Source organism: Neopelma chrysocephalum, unplaced genomic scaffold (assembly GCF_003984885.1).
Source record: "Neopelma chrysocephalum unplaced genomic scaffold, ASM398488v2 Primary Assembly neopelma1_69, whole genome shotgun sequence".
NCBI classification, from domain to species: domain Eukaryota; kingdom Metazoa; phylum Chordata; class Aves; order Passeriformes; family Pipridae; genus Neopelma; species Neopelma chrysocephalum.
In genome coordinates, this window is record NW_020897729.1 from 5,735,720 (window position 1) to 5,753,171 (window position 17,452).

The following is a 17,452-nucleotide window of genomic DNA, read 5'->3' on the forward strand; positions in this document are numbered from 1 at the left end:
GGGGGTTGTTTTGAAGTTTTTGTCCCTGTGTTTTTTTCTGTCTCTTTTTGCGTGACAGTTCGTGTTTTTGTTTTCAGTTCCCTGTGACTCAGGGAATTTTTTGTCTATGCATGTGCTTATTATAAGTAGCCCTGTGTGTAACCTAGTCCCGTTGCTTCTTTTGTAATAATGAGAACTCATCACAAGATTCACTCTTAATCTGCCAAGGTGTTTAGGCAAATTTTAAGATTCTCTAGTAATAAAAAAAAAATCCCTTAATACGTTGAAAATTTACAGAAATTTGCTTGTATTTCAAGCGTTGACATTGTGCTGTTGGGTCCTAGATTGGACTCTGATCTCAGAGGTCTTTTCCAACCTAAGTGATTCTGTGATTCTGCAGCAACTTCAGTGCTTTCTCCTCTGCTAAGAAGTGTGTCTGCATCCGGGCAATCCTGCTTGTCCTTCTAATATTTACTTGCTAATCTTTCGTATCAAAAATAATAAACCATATTTGTCGAAGTACTAATACAGCAGGTCACAACACTTTAAACATCTTAAAAATTACCTGTGTGTCAATACACAGGAAGTGTCTGTCAAACACTGAAAATATGAAGCAATGATTCCTGTACTGAGTTCTTGTGTCTTGAGCTGCTGCTGTTCTACCAATAAATTCAAGGAACTTCAGCTGCCCCGTGAAGGGTTGAGATCAAGAGCAATAGACAGTTCACGTGTTGGAAGTTCATGAGTTACTTTCCCCCCTACATGAGTTTTGAAATACAGAACTTTTTTAATGGCTGGGATCCCTGTTTGTTTTGGATGTCTAGATGTGGAATATATTCTTCCAGCTGAACGAATTTTTGACCTTCTATATTCAAGTTTGTCGTACGTTCCATAAGTATCTCTGTATGTGCTGCTCTGGTATTTTTTATAGGTCTTGAGACAGTGTTTTCCTACTCAAACACATAACTTTCTGAGTAGCACCACAAATTAGTGTCCTTTTACAAACATACTTTATTTTCTCTCTCATATTATTAAAGGGCCATTGAGTCTGAAAATTAAGTAATGTAACTTTCCGCATATTATGCTTTTTCAGCATAATTGGAAGATGTTTTGGATTACTGTCTTTAGGCCTGTGCAGCCAAGAACCCAATTATAGGCATGGTTAGAACGCGATAGCGTGCGTTAGTCTGATTATAACAAGATTCCAATAATGTAAAATTGCTGCACGACAAATTAGTTTGTATAGATTTTGACAGTTGTTGCCTTTAACAAACTAAATTATTAAGCAATACACAGCTGCAAGGCTTCTAAAATTGAAGAAAAATAGACTCTTATTTCCTTGTCAAAGTCTTTTCCATAGAGCAGGACCGCGGGCGTGAATAAGTCTGGTTTGAGTTGTTCAGTTGACTTTGTGAATCCATCTGTCCCAAGATGATTTTGTCTCTGTAAGCAGATGATAGACAGATTACAAGAGCTACGTTAAAGACTTTGTCAGGCACCTTCTTTTTGCCGTTAGTCCTGACAAATGCATTCACGGTGTTTTGGGCTGCCACTTAGTAAACTAAGTTTTGGGAGGTTTTATTGTAATTTATGAATAAATGGTGACTAGATTAATGCTGCCTGTTTATTTTCACTACAAACCTGAGCCAAGAATTTACCTCGAGTCTCCTGGGAGAGTGCAAGAGCCGTTGGTGTGGTAACTCCATATACTGATTGAATTGCATCTCTGAAATCCAAGAACCTGTCGTTCCCTCTAGTAAGGTGTTACTACAACGCTATAAAATAAAGCAAAATCTACTACATTCCAGCAATCAGGTTATTCAATCAGTAGCTTTATTACACTTTCCTGTCCTGAGCTATGTTCCAACTGCAGGTTTTGAGAACCACCGTGGCTGCCAAGTGACGTTTGTATCTATGTTGGCGAGTCTCTCTTTTAGGGATGTGGACTTTAATTAGATATGACGTAATTATGATACCAACCTGCTTTCAGTCCAGTTTAGGACCAAGTCCTACTATTTTTATATACATTTCCAAGCAAATTAAAGCCCAGTTTTGGGGGTGTGCTCCATCCCAGAAGTGCCGCTTGATATCTGTTCAAAGGAACTGGGACTCCAGCAAAACACAGTCACTGCCCAGCAGTTTGGCTCTTTCCTCCTCACAGTTCAAGAGCAACAAGGGCAGACCTGATTTCTGAGTGTCCTTAGCTGCTGTCGCTTGAGGTGTTTTAGCTCTTGCACTTTTCTCCTGGGAGAACACGATGGCACTGACTTAATGGGGGTAAATGGAAAGATGAAGGCTGCTCGTTTTCTGCACGTGGAGAAGGGTGAACCTCTGGTCATGAATTCAGAGGCAGGCATGAACTATGCAGCAGCCTTCTGCTCTGGGAATGGTGACAGTGATGCTAGTTGATGGCATAAAATAAGCTGCTAGAGATTGTATGGAATGGCGGGGGGGGATGGGATAAGAAAAATATATTAATTTACCAAATTCTAAAATGGCAAAATAGAGGGTTTTCAGGAATGAGAAAATGACAAACCAGCTTTACAATGCTTTTGAGTGGCTTACACTTTGAAGGCTGCTTTTTAAGGAAAAAGAGATGGAAGCTCCAGAGATCATTTTTAATGAGTCTGTCTAGTAGTGCCTGTAGCATTTGCATCACCAGTCATGAAACAGCACTAGAGGAGGCAACCTTTAGCAAATGAAATGCTTCTGCCTTCCAGTTTGGTAAAAATGATTCCTGTGTTTGATTTTTTTTTTTTTTTCCACTGAGCATATACTTACAAAACTTAAATGCTTTGAGCCAAGTAGTGTGAATTATGATCAGGACAAAGAATTGGAATATCTGTCTCTAAAATAGAAAGAATGAGAATTTCAGCATCTTGTTTCCAAAATAGTCACACATACTTCTTGCTTCCTTGAAGTGCCCTTGGCAGTCAGTCAACTATAAGACTTTTTGAGCTCCATTGATGTACTCTGAAAATATCCTCTGCACTTAAATCGTTAAGAGGGTGAATTATGGAAATGACAGGGGATAAGGAAGAGAAGAATAGATGCACATTCACTTGGGGCATTGCCTTAAGGCTGGTGTCATTTGTTGGTTGGATGGTCTTTGAAATAGAGGCATTAGAGGGAATGAGTTGTAGCGAGCAGATCAGATATCTCATCTATAGTCATCATACAGAAAGGAAACAACATCAAATACTGTTAACAGGTGGTCTGGTGGGGAAGACAGCGGTAAATAATACTTCCTAAAAGTAGATAATTTCTCTCTCTGTGATGGGCCATATTCAATTTATAAAATGCCCATCAGTACTGTTTATGACCACATAATTTATTTTTTTGTCTTGTTTTCCCTAAGTATACATGGTTTAAAATCAAAACAAGCAAAAACGCCAGTCAGTCATTAAAACAAACCTGTTTGTTTGTTTATTGAAAACCAATTTTGGGGGGTATTTTTGTGGATTTTTTGGTGTTTAATTTAAAAATCGGGACTTAAGGAGTCCCCATCTAATAGCAATAAGGATTTCAGTTACAAGAAGTGGAAGAGAAAAATATCTAACAGAAGTTGCTGCCCAAAGCTTGGGAGGGTTGCAAACAAAGCTATCATTGTAAGAAATTAAGTCAGTCTAGTGTGGATAGCTATATCCTTTAATTTAGAGAAGTACTGGACACATTTTCCCGGTGTTTCTTTCTGTCAGCAAAATGAAAAAGGTTGTGGAAAAAACCCCACCCATGAAACGGGTGAATGGGCTCCGTGCTGATCGAGGAGCACGCTCTAGTGGCAGGTTAATCCAGCGTGGCCTTCTCAGGTTCCCATCCTCCACCTTCACTCATAATAATCAGCCACTTCAGGAAAGAGAGTGACATTTTCACAGGATCCTTTAAATTTTACCATTTGTGTTGCTGTCCTTTGCCAAAACAAGTGCAGTGTGTTTACATGTGGCATCATCACGTGTATTGATGGTAGTGAGATGAAACTCCTGCTCTCTAATTAATTTTGCAGTGGGGAAGTAATGTCTATTTTTGCATATGGTTTTTAAATGCATAGATATTTTAAGCTGCAGTGGGAAAGATTTCATGCTCACGATGCACAAGTTCTTATGGAGTGTGAGCAGTTTAGTAACAGATACAGTTGTTAAGCCTGCCTGTTAGCATCACAGAAAATGTTTGGTTCTCAAAATCATGCACATTTTTGCAGTGTTTTCTGTTCTTGTCCTCCCCCTGGGGCTGGTAAATCTCTTAGGCCTTTCCCTCCTGCTTATTTCTTTCTTTTTTTTTTTAAACTATGATGAGACTGTAGTTTTGCAGTTTGATTCTCATCAGCTTCCCTAAAACACATGTAGATAGTCATCTTGGAAGAAAAATAAAAGACTGAGCATGAGCATGTAACTATGAAGCAATTCACATCTGAAGAGTGAGGATATAGTAAGGGAAATTGTGCCCTGTGATTATAGGTGAGCACCGTGGAATGTGCTTCATTTCATCACATCACTTGGTAGGAATATAATTAAATTCAAAGTTTTTATCCTACGTCCTTCACTGTATGTGAGGCTTTTTTTGCTACAAATTCTGCTCATGTCACTAACATAGATTAAAAAAAAAAAAAGAACGTGTTCTCTTTATGTAATGTGCTTCTGCCACACATGAAATGGCTTTTACTCATATATTAACTTCAAACAGGTTAAAAGGGTTTTCAGGATAAATATAATTTGGGGGATTCTCTGATAGTCACATTATGTTCTGCAAGTGCCTGCAGAAGTAGCTGACTGTTGGAACCATCTGAAAAATTACTTTTGTCGCTTAGTTGTTCTTAAAAGCCATGTTAAGTTGGGCCACGCATTTAATTCTTGCTGTGCACCTCAGCCCTCTCCATCCCGTGGCAAGCGAGTTAACTGTGAGGAGCTTTGCTGCTGGAGGTTAATGCAATCGTGAATTTCTGGTCTTCTGTGTTGTGTTTTTTGTGTGCTCTCTGGGGAATTGTGGAGAGGAAAGGAATTCCTCTTAAAGCAGCTTCTGTTGAGGGTGTGGTGGTACCTTGCCCTCCTTTAGGGCCTCTGGGTTCTTTCTCCTGTTTGGCATCATTTTGGGGGTAATTTTAGTTATTTACTTGAAACAGAGTTTCTTCCAAATGAATGCAAAATACTTAATGTAAACATAAAGTGTACAAAGTTCAAGCCATGGAAGTGTTGAAACTTACTGCTTCGTCTTGTTTGTTCAGCCAGGAGGATCAACATCCTCTTTTAATGACCTTTTGCACTTAGAGTTAAAATTTTATAAGTGTTTTAAACTTTGCTTCTGATTATTTTTTTCCAAATTAAATTTTAGCAGTACAGTTGGTATATATGGTTAGGTTCCTGGAAATGATCAAAGCAGTACATGATAGCCTAGCAGAGGATTAAAATTACATTAATATGGGGTCAGGACCTTTTCAGTTATCTTGTGAACTACTGTCAGTAAGTGTTACAGAGAGGACCAGGACACTTTTCCAGTCCAGAGTGGTGGTACTGGAATGTTTTTCTCGGAAATGTAGTGATGAATAAACTGACTTTATTATGAGTGCTCTGGTGATCTCACAGTGATGCTTTGTAGCATTTATTTCTCACTCCTCTACAACGATGTATTTATGTCTTCTTGTTCTGAAAAGTAGAACTGTTAATATGTAGATGTTAATTAAATATTAATTAAATGCTGCCATCCCTATACATGGAATAGTGTAGTGCCATCAGTGCGTGTGGCATTCTCCCATCTCTCACCCAGGGCTCTTCCCATGGTTTTGGTGACAAATGTCCATTTGGCTGTTGGAGGTTTTGCTGGAGGGAGGGAGGGAGAAGAAGTTTACTTGAATCTCTTGGGAATTTAAACATGGAAAATGATTGCAGACCAAAATACCCTGTGGTTCCTCAATCAGAAAAATAAAACAACATTTTCAAGGCTTATTCAGCTTAGCAACAGACTAAATAGCTGAGGGTTTCTTAGAGGTCAGTGGTTACTTTTAGGATGATGGAAAGTCTGAAATGCTACATCCTGTTTAAGGCATGTGTTGCCTTCCTTGGTTTTAATCCTTGTTTTAAGGAGGTGTTTGGGAAGTTTCAGTGTTATTTGTAATGTATTTCATGAGCTTTTGTAGCTGGAGTTTAGTATTTAGAAAATTGCTTGTTGCTGTTCAGATCCTCTTCCATTTGAGGCAGGGTTTTATCTGTTTTACTATTGAGTATGTCCTGCTTCAAACAGCATTTTTTTTGATATGTGGATTCTTTTCTTGTGGTGCCCAGACAATGTTCCTGTGCTTCTGCCTTCAAACCTTTTCTTGTTAATCCCTTAGTTTACATAAGATCAGATCACTCTCTAATGATTTAATCTGTAATGAGTATTGGTGGTGGGAATCACTGTGTTACACAAATATAGGATCAGGAATTATTCTGATCACAGGTGCATAATGTACTTCTAGGAAGTGTTTTAAGTTGAAGTTGCCTGTAAAAATTAACTTCATGAGGGTATGTCAAAGATTATTTCATATAATGTGCTCTTTTTACTTTTTTGGTGTTAAATTCAGCTCAAAAATGATTACTTTTGAAAACAATTTTTTGTTTGTTTGTTTGTTTGATCATGGCCTTATGTTTCCTAATTTTTATCTTGCTATTGAATCAGTTGTATGTATTGGCTAACACTGCAATAAGCTACTGCATCAATACTTACCCATTTGTAAACTTTAATCTGGATTCTTATAAAGTTCCCCTTTGTCAGTGTGGGCAGACAAAAAGAACAGAAGTTCCTTTGAAGCTAATGCTCTGTTCTGAGGTGGGGTTTTGCTTTCAACTAACACAGTGAGAAGAGGATAGAGTTGAAACTGTGCCTGTAATTTGTTTTTTAAATAAATTCCATGTAAATAATCAAAAGATGGTCTTTAATTTTTGTTTGTTTATTTTCCTAACTAAGCATATATTGTTATCAGTAGGAAACTGAATGTTGTTTTAATTCTTTCAGTAAAAAGACTGGTAGAAAAATAGCTTTTATCCTTTTTTCATCCTTTAAAATAAATATTGATAGAAACTATCATAATATGGTTTGTGTTACAGGTGGTGTAATACCAAGGGCTGTACTGCTGCCACATCACAATTTTGTGGGGTTTCAGAGAGTAGTTCTGGTAAGGACACTCAATGATTTATCTATTTATTTGTCATACAAGTGGACTGATAGTTTGGTACAATTTGGTGTTACGTTCATTTACAGTATTTGTTAGGTATTGGTTTCTGCAGTTCACTAAATCCTTACATTAAGTGTTCTTTTATTCAATGGTCTTTATTAACAGCTCCTTTTGGAGCTGTTAGTGTCTCGTGTAAATCCATATTCATTTTGTTGAGAATTATTATGATATAACACATCAATTCACAGCATGGAAATATTAATAAATAGAACTTTTGTCAAAACACACCATAAAAACTGTTTTGTCTCCTGGAAATGGGGAGTCACTATTGCTTTGGTGTGTATCAGTTTTTAAAAAAGGGTGGAAAGTTACTGTATTGTGGTTATAGTATGCTTTTTTCAAGTGCTGAAGTCTTGTCACCCTAAAGGAAAATACAAGTATGTGGTTCAGAGGGCAAATATTCAGACCATGTGGTATTACTTGTCTCTTCTTAAATGTACTGCACAGTCACAATTTTGCAATCATTTTCTTTAAATGCATGTAACTACACTCCCTCTATCATTTTTAATTTTGGATGCTTTCTTTAAACATATTTTCTTATCTCTTCTCCATGGCTGGGGTTACAAGATGAGATTACCTTTACTTCTTCTTAGAAAGGGAAAATTCATTCTGCACCAGTCCACCAGCAGCCATGCTCAAGTATTGTGCAAGAGCACAACTGAGCATTTGTTCTTTCAGCAGGAGATAACTGATACCACATTTGTATCTGTAGAATTTTTAATATCTACTGTAATTTAACAAATGTCTTGTGGGTGTAGCAGATGTCTTTTCTCCCCCCCTCTTCTCTCACCTCCCCCCCCCTTTTTTGGTTTTAATTCACGTTCCCTTAAAGTTTTTGGCAAGCTCTCTTTGTGTGCTGTCTTAGGTCTACAGAGGGCATCCAAAGACAGAGGGAATTTGTTTTTAAAAAACCTTATCTTGCAAGTAGGCCCCACAAGGTAGAGAAAAGGATATTGCTGATGTTCTCTGTGGCCTTGCAGGGTATTGTTGTACTGGCTCTGCTCCAGCACATCACTTAAGCAATTGCAGTCAGTGAGACCAGAATACATTGAAATATTCTTCTGGATTGATCTGTATCTATGTATACTTTCTAAAAATGAGGTGGGGTACCATGAGAACTTCTCAATGGGATTCCGTGGTCAAGCTAAGAGACAAGCACCAGGTCTTTCTGTGTTGGAGATATTGGGGAGGGGGTGGACCTTGCTTGAGAAATCTCTAGAGGCTGCTGAATTAAGGAAGCAAAAGGGTACTGGAAGTTGTGAGTGAGTAGGTGTAAAGACTGAAGCCATTTCCCCTTCTGTCGTTGCATTAGATTGGTTTATCTAAAATAGTTGGGCATGGTGCTGTTCACACTGTGTGATTTCCAGCCCTATAAGTACATAATGCCTTGAGCATGCACTATTCATGCATGTAGGCTTACATTAGATTTTGTTAGTCTTGGAGTGGAAGAAAATGGGCTTTCAGATTTATGTGGGAGAAATGGCATTAGGAAGTTTTGAGTAGCATCACTCAAGATTGTTAAATGGCAATTCTGCAAAGTAAAAACATCACAGCTTTATAAATATTTTAAGGAAAGAAAGATGATGGGAGCTCCTTGGAGTCTGAGAAATACTGAAAATTTTTCAAAATGTTGTGAGCAATTTTGCAGTACTTACTAAAGTATAATGTCATCTGGAGAAGTCATGGACTTCTTCCTCTCTGTCATCTCTTTATTTTCAAATAATGCTCCTATTACTGGAAATGGGTGAGCAGAATTTTTCATGCATAGAATCTGTTATTCCAGTGTTTGAGGTAAGGTAAAGATAACCAAAGACAGTGGGTTTCTTTTTCTGAAAGGCTGTCCTGTCTAATTTGTTTAACTCTGAACTAGCAGAATTAGTTACTGTGATTGCTTAATTCTGCAAAAGACAGAGTAGAGGTCACTTGTGGGACAAGCTGAAGATCGTTTCAGTGCAGCTGCCTGTGTAATAGTGGCCTGCAGTTACAAGACGTGGTGTATTTCCATTTCTGCTGATGTTTTAGCTTGACTAAGCAAAACTGTTCTCTCTACACAAAGCTGTGATTGTGTTTTCCAACCGCATCAGTAGAGGAGTCAGTTTAATTCAAAATAGCACCTTCTAAATGGAGAGAGGTCCTTATTGGACAGATGATATATCGTCACGTTTTGAATAGTTTGCTGCAGAGGGGAGTAATTAAAAAATTAGTGAGAACAGATGTCTAATGTTGGCCTAAGCAGTCAGAAAGAAGAGGAAATGTCCTGGGTTTGAACTTTTTATCTTAATTGGATCCCTTGTGACTTTCAGCCCATTTGATAAGAGTTTCTTCAGTAGACTCTCCTGCTTCTACTGTTCAAAGCCAACAGCTTTAAATTTTATGGTTCTTATGTGTGGGTATAGGCACTCACACAAGTCTTTGCATACAGTTTGGAAGGATGATTCCTTCACTAAACAAAAACTTTATATACCACAGGCTGCTTTGGTATAGCTTTTTTATCTCCCATGTGCTGTACAGAAAAGCAAAATACTGTTCTTTTAAACTGCATTTTAGTATATTTTTTGAATCTTTTTACATGTTCTTCTACAGGTGTGTTCAGGCTCCTTTTATTAGTCAGACCCTCTGTAAAGTGCCAAATTAGCAAGAGGAACATTTGGTACACTGCTTTAATCTTAAAGATCAACAGTGCAATTGCTTCTAGAGATACAGGTGACTTTGCAATGTGTAGGAGCCGTCTGGGGCTGTGTTATGGCAGGCGTGTTCATGGAATCTCTGGGAATTTTTCCTTTGCAGCAGTATAAATATGCCTCTAGACTTAAGCACTGATGAAGTACCAGAACTTGGCATTCATTCAAAGTTGTCCTTGGTCTAGGATAATTTGAGTTAGGTAAAATATTCCATTTTCTACAGGCAAGGAAAGAAGCTTGTTTTTATTTTTCAGGGCATACTGTAAAAGAAAAAACTGCTCTTGATGATTCAGATATTGGAATAGTTCCCAGGAAAAAAAAAAAAGAAAGGGTATACTTCAGAGTATGGAAAATCTAGTCAAGGATGATGACAGTATTGCATGTCTTTTCCATGTATTCTAGGCATATCACCTCAGCATATATGCTATTCTTAACATTCTGCCAAAAGACCCTTGATACAGCTTCATTTAGAGAAAAAAATAAGCAGATGTTGAAGGCAGAAGGGGGACCAGCTTAATGTCTAGACAACCTTTGGAGGCTTGAGTGAGTTATTCATCAAATACATATGCTTGAAGGGAAAAACCAAAACTGTTTCTCATTGAACTTTGGGTATAGCTGATATAGATGGAGACAGTCTCTGCCAAAATACACAGCATTAATGCCTAGACAGTATAGTTTTTGCTCATGACAATTTCCACAGTCAGATTTGGGGTGTGGTACAGAGTAGGATGTAGAGATGCAGAGATTGAATGCCTGCATTGAAGGTGGTTACTGTAGGAGAAACTGAAAATTGTATAAATTAAGGAAAGAGATGCTTGCAGGCTTGGAAAGCAATTTATCCCTTTTTGCAGAGTTACTGGGGGCAGGGTGTTTTTCTTGGAGCTACCCATGTCCTGGTGAGGGTCTCGTGGCTGCAGCTCAACGTGTTGTGCAGTTGAGTGTCCACTCTCACAGGGGGCTCTGGGCTGAGCAAGTCACTGCACTGCCTCTCTCTTGCTCTTTATTTGTCGCCTCGCTGTCTCTTGTCCCTGCACTGCCTCTCACATTTTTTGTTTGTCACCTCACTGTCTCCTGCCACGGCACTGCCTCTCCCTCGATCTTTGGTTATCACCTCGCTGCCTCCCAGACCACATGTGACAGCCCTGAGAGACCAACAGTGATGGAATGGTGGCCCAGGAATGCCCAGTGTTTTATTTCATAACAGGGAAGCAGTAGTCTGCCCTCCTGACCTGCCCCAGGAGCCCTTATAACCCACCTCTGGGCTGCCTCAGGCACACACTCCTCCTTCCCGGCTGCCTCGGCCGGTGCCGCAGCTCCGAGGTGTTGCTTGGGTTGCTGTTGCTTTATTTCTCTGTTACTTCATGGTAGGTCACACCTGTGCTGCAGGTTAGTACGTAGTGCAGTGCAAGAGAAATGGGAATTTTACATTGGTCTCACATTTCTGTTACTTTAGGTTGTAAATAGGAAATAGGATAAGTAGGATGATGGTGCTGTGTCACACCAAGTGAATCTCTGCGAGCTGTCTGCAGCTGCACCCGGTCCTGCTCAGGAGTGGCCATGCCCAGTGTCCAGAGCAGGGCTGAGATCATGGGTATTAAACTCCTACTGTAATATTTGATTTAAGTTTCACAGATAAGAGCAGCTTTGCCTCTTTGAATACCAAAAGTAATGTTTGTCAGACAGTGTTTGTTTCTTAATTTATTTTGTGGTTTTTTTAAGAGATGTGTCTTGGTGTTAGGAAACCAGAAGAGGCAAGTACTTCACATCCCGTTCTTCATTAGAAATAATTCTGATGAGACTTCTAAGTGATCTAAGTGCTTCTGGAAAATTTAACTACCTAATTTCAAGGTTCACCTGGAATTAAATCTGAGGTGCCAAAGTAAATACAGTTGGTTTCTGATCCACTTCAGTGGTCCTTTTTCTAAAATAAATCTGTAAGCGTTAAATTAATTTTAATTAGTACTCTTTCTTTTTTTTTTTTGAGGAATCTCTGATTTAATATTTTTTTTTCCTGCTAATTGATCTTTAATTAAAAAAATAAATCCTAGGTGAAGATGGCTTCATACTGCCATTTTGCACTTGTTTACACTGGTAACTGATTTCTGTCACTTGTCCTCAGACACTGCAGTGCTGTAATTCTAAAATGGCTTTTTAAAGATCCAAAGCTGTGGTTTGCACTTTTTAATACCAGTGTTGCATTTGGTTTTATTCAGGAGTAAAATAAAGTGGTGTTGTAGGTGGCATTGGTTGAGTGGTACGAGGAAAGGAGGCTTTTTTTTTTTACAGATTTGCAGCCTAGTAGGGCAGGGATAGTGGAGGAGCGTGGGAGTAGACATACCTAAAGTAGATTCACATGTTGTTCTGTTTTTACACACATATGACCAATTGCAGAAGCATGTTATCTATAAATTTTGGGTTTTTTGAAAAGTGGGGATTTTTTCTTTTTTCCCTTTTTTGAGATCCTCAACTCATAATGGTTATTTACCTGCAGATTCCCACAGGCTCGTTTCAGGCTGCTTTAGTGAACAGGGCTGGATGTGAAAATGCTTGGGTGAAGAAAAGAGTTGAGTTTTTAGTCTGAGGGTAAACTTCCTTAAGCTTTCTTGAAAACTCTCCATTCATGCATAATGCTGCAGTCAGTCATGAGTTACACGTCTTTAAATCTTTCGAGGTGAACATCTTGGGGCTAGAAAGAACCTGTCAGTTTACATTTAATTTATTCCATGCTTTAGGATGTGTTTCATGGCTGTAGAGAACTTTGAACACTAAATATGACGAATGTTAGCACATATTTTCAATACCACATTCTGCAGTCCAACTCTAGTTAGATTCTCAACATGTTTAATATCTGGATTAATGGAGAAAAACTTGTCTAAAGCACCAGGTATTTCTACTGTTAATGCTCATAAATACCCATCTACCTGTTTGCTGTCAATCCATAGCTCATGAATAGTACTGGCCTTTTTCCAAGTAGCCAGAAGTATTCAAGGTTTTTTATTTAAAAAAACCACAACAAACCCCTGCGTTGTTAATATAATCAATTCATTGTTTTCCCTATCCAAAGGGCACTCTTTGCTTTTTCTTCATCCCAAATTTAAAAATAAATAAATAAGTCTGGCCTCCTCTTTGTAGAGAGTAGCAGATTCTGATGTAGTTGCTCTTGATTAATGGCCACTAAAGCTGGAAATTTTACCTTCCCTTGTTAACAGTTTATATTTTCCTGACTTGAAATTTTAATAAATTGTAACTGAAGGATCTACTCTGTGTCCTGTGAGGTTGTTAGGTTGGGGTGGGTTTTTTTCCACTTTTTTTCACCCCATTGTGGTGTTGTCTCAGAGGGGTTTTGCATTTCATCCTTCATCTTTCAGAAACACAGGGCTCGGAACTGTTACTATTCAACAAGACATCTGCCTCAGGAAAAGAATTGGCAGCTTTCATGCACTCACAAAGGAATTTCAGAAAAATTATTTGTTGTTCCCAAACTAGATGCTGCCAGAGTACATAATTCCAAAACTTCTTTTCTCATGGGAAAGGCATAAAAGACCAGGCTTAACAATGGGGAAATAAGCCGAGTTTATTTGCGTCTAGAATAGATCAAAGCCTCTTCACCTGTTCTGTTACTGTCTCTTTTTTTTCATATGTTTATATCCCCAGCACTGCAGAAGTTGTGTGCTGTGCCTGATGATCCCTGATTTTTTTTAAAATACTATAGGAGTTGGGGAAGATGCTCACACACGCACACAGCATCTTTCTCTGGGTCTTCCACTGCAGGAAATGCTTCTCTTGCTCCATTTATGTGGTCAGTATTATTTATAGAGTAGTTCTGTCAAATTCTATGCTGAAGATAACACCTGCACTTGAAAATAGCTTTGTAGGTGCTGAAAAAGCTGTGGTGAGAGTGTTCAGGGTCATACATGAAGGGCAGGGCAAATGAATGAGTGAATCCTTTGTTGGAAAAGGTCATGTTCGTGGAGCTGTCTGTGCCCAGAACAATGTAAATGTGTTTAGTTTTTAGTTTTCCTTTGGTTGTTCACTAGGAAACACGAACCAGCCTCCAAAGACCTGCAGAAATTTAGGATAATTACCTGAGTAATGATACCAACCTTAATAAAACCTTAAAATCTAGTGTTTCACAAAAAAGCCTATTGCAAAACCATGAGGCAATGGTGGCCGTTATTTCAAAACTTGGACTCTAACAAAATTCATTGGTGTACATCTGGGTGCTCTCAAAACACCTAGACAAGGCTGCTTGGGGCCCTGCAGGCTCAGCCTCGCAAGTACCCAGTGACACCACAGAGCAAGATTTGGGAGTCTTTTTTTTTGCTTTTGGTTATGCAAGGATTCTAGATGTGCAGTATGCAAGGAGGTGCCCCATGTTGTGCTGAATTATAGCTGTTGACCTGGTGCAGAGGGGTCCCAGCAGAAGATGCTGGTTGCCTCTGGCAGGCGTGCTCTGGTCCCAGTTTCTGCACCGATCCGGGTTCTGTGCTTAGTTACTGTGTGCAGGTGTAACTCTAACTCAACTTGTTGTTGTTATGGCAGCATTGAAAACACTTCCTTATCAAGAATGAGGGAACCCACTGTGACCTGAGTCAGACAAAGGCCTTTCTCCTGCAGGCACTTCAGGACATGACTCAGGGCACAAGGACAAATAAAATGAACAGGGTTTAGTTGGACTAGAAAACACTGTTGTTGAAGATGAATTGAATTTTTTTTCAACCAGCAGAATTTATTTGTGAGAGATGTTAGCAGCTCATAGTTTGTAATGGAAAAACAGTGAAAGAAGAACGTAGAAAAAGAAATGACTGAAGGAGGTACAGATACAGCCATCACTCCCTTGATGGAGGGATGGATTCAGGAGTGTAGAGTATGTGTAGGCAGTGCACGGTGAGGAGGTGAAAACCAGGGCAAATGCGTGACCACAGGCTCGAGATCGTATGTCAGATCAAGAGATGAAAGCTGGAAGATGGATCACCAGCTTGGGAGAGATAGCAAGTGCAGCGGATGGAAACTGCACAAGGGTCACAGTACAGGAAAAGGGAATAGGAGTCCATGCAGCTGTATGAAAAAATCCCTAGTGAAGAAAGGGCTGCTGTTGTAGGAGTGCCTTTTCACAGATGCCTCCGAGAACTACATCTGCTCTTTTAGCACCATCAGGTAGCAATGTAAATATTTTAATATTTAATATATTAATATTTTTGTAACAAATAGAATCCATTCCGGGCTACATGGTCACACTTCACAGTAAGATTTACAGAACACACAAAAAAAACAAAACCACAGACAGTTGAAAACTGACTAATTACAAAAGTCTGCTCAAATTTCAGTAGTTTTCCATGGACAAATAGGTAGCATTAGTTTGAGTTCAGAATGAACCTTATTTTGTAAGCCATCAGCATCCAGGGCAGCAGTGTAGTGAAAAACTGTGTCACTGTTAGTGCACCAATATCCATCAGCTCAAGCAATTGATGTAGATGTAATCACTGTCTCTAATAGAAATAAAGTCGGGGTAATGGAAGACTGTCACAGGATCAATGTCTCCTGTTTTGAAAATAAACCCCCTCAGCTTTGCTTTTGCATTTATGTACCAGCAGGCGACCACATCATTCAATTCAATTGACACAGTCCCTTAGAGCCCTGAATGATCTATTGTGGGAACATCAGGAACAGCGTATTGGAAAAAATGGAATGTTCCTGATCAGACTTATCAGGCCACATTATTCAGTGGGTTTTCCAGCAGTGAAAATGAGAATAAATCAGCTGAGAGCAGAAACTTAGCGCAGTATGGAGATCTTTAGCTCTATTTAACTGTTTAATTTCTACACGTTCTTGGTCAAAAAGCTTGAACCACAGTACTTGAGTTGATTTTCAGTAGTGCATGTTCATATGGAATAGAAGAACATTTTTGAATGTTGCCCCTCCCCACCTTAGTCTCAGCAGAAGCTCTTGACAGGGGTTGTTTTAACTCACTTAAGGGCTCTTCTCAATCCGTTATTTTCTCAGAACGTTTTACACAGTTTGATCCAAGCGAGGATTAATGGGTGTGCTCCCACATTCATCCATAATTAAATTTTTTGCAAAGGCTTTAATGAAGCACAGGAGATAAGTAGTTGTATGGTTGCATGCTTAAAACTGGGTACACGCCGAAGAGGCGTATATGGGATTTTAAACAATGTTGCAGATAAGGCTTCTTCCAGTTTTCACCTTTCTTGCACTTGATTCCAGCAGCTGTTCTGTGTCTAGATCCAGAGAGTATTAACAGGCTGCTATTTTAGTGCTTAGTGCTTTAAGCCATTGAGCAATTTCACAAAGCCTTCTTGAGACAGGGTCTAAAAGTTTGATTGCAAAAGTCTTTATTTATTGAAATTCGGTATTGCTGAAGGACCGTAACTCTGTCTAAAGGGACATCCTTTTAATGGCCTAAGAATGGAAGCTCCGCAGCTTCCTTGACGTTACCTCTGCTCCCAAGATGGCCCCTCCAATAAGAAAATTTTCCCTTTTGAGGGACAGATGGACAGGTGTCTCTTCTGGAGTATTGCCAAGCATTTGTCTGGTGGTTCCCTCTCCGTTACAGGGTTAGATATATTTAGCATACAGAGCCTGGAAGTTGGGCTTTGCAGGTCAGCCTGAAGGAATCCATACTGAACAAACCTACACTGCTGCTTCTCCTGGTGACTTTGCTAATTCTGGTCATCAACCAGGAGCTATCACTTTCTGATCAGTTTTAGAAATGCCACATTTCCAGTTTTGCTACCATAAGCATCTGTCGAGCCTGTGTACAGGTAGGACACTCTAACCCTGAAGGTCATCCCATCAAAATGCCTTTGGTCTGATTCAGATGTTTGATCAAGGAGAATTGCATAATGTTATATTTCCTGGGGTGTTCTGAAAAATTATTTAAGTATTGAAAGAGGATGGTGGTTTTATTTTTGAACTACTACGTCTGGAGAGTTTTCATTTAAACCTAGTTTGTCTGCATCAGTGGGCTTGAGCTCTGTGATTAAAAGCCTTCTCCAAACGTGATGTGTGGGCTTGGGATCTTGTGGAGAGTCAGGGAGGGATGGCTTTCATGAAGCAATCAAACTTGAGGCAGGACTTACTGCTGGTGGTTTTACTGCATATTTGGTACATATTCTGAGCAGCTGAGTTTGGCTTTTAAGTTTTAAAGCAATAACATATTTGCATCTGCAGAAGGGTGTATCAGAACTATCCATTTCAACAGGGTTGTAATTGTCATGCAGGAGAGTTGTGCCTGGAAAGAGATGTCATAGAATCACAGAATGGTTGGGGTTGGAAGGGGACCTCTGGAGCTCATTTAGTCCATCTATGTCTATTTTCATTGTTACCCAGAAAGTTGAAAAGTCTTTAACATACTAATATACAATTCCTCTTTGCTGTTCTATTACAGGAAATGAGGAGAGTCTTCCTTAAACACATAATTTCTTCTGGTGTTGCACTGTAATAATGTAAAAAAAAAAAGTTTAAGAATATAAAGTGTCGAATAAAGTGTCAGTACCAGAAATATCCCTGTTTCCTTAGTCAGCCTAGGGATTTACAAAATATGGCTGCCAAGAATCACTGCAAGATG

General features: G+C 39.1%; 1 protein-coding gene across 4 annotated transcripts in view; it reads left to right on the forward strand.

The window, feature by feature from the left end:
- TBL1XR1 (transducin beta like 1 X-linked receptor 1) overlaps positions 1-17,452 on the forward strand; it is a 110,578-nt gene that overhangs the window by 64,778 nt on the left and 28,348 nt on the right. For 3 of the 4 annotated variants that reach the window (XM_027685515.1, XM_027685514.1, XM_027685517.1), the window contains one exon: positions 7,056-7,123. The exons of the other annotated variant lie outside the window; for it this stretch is intronic. The gene's annotated coding sequence lies outside the window, so the exon portion shown is untranslated. The remainder of the gene's footprint in view (positions 1-7,055; positions 7,124-17,452) is intronic. 4 annotated transcript variants of the gene reach the window in all.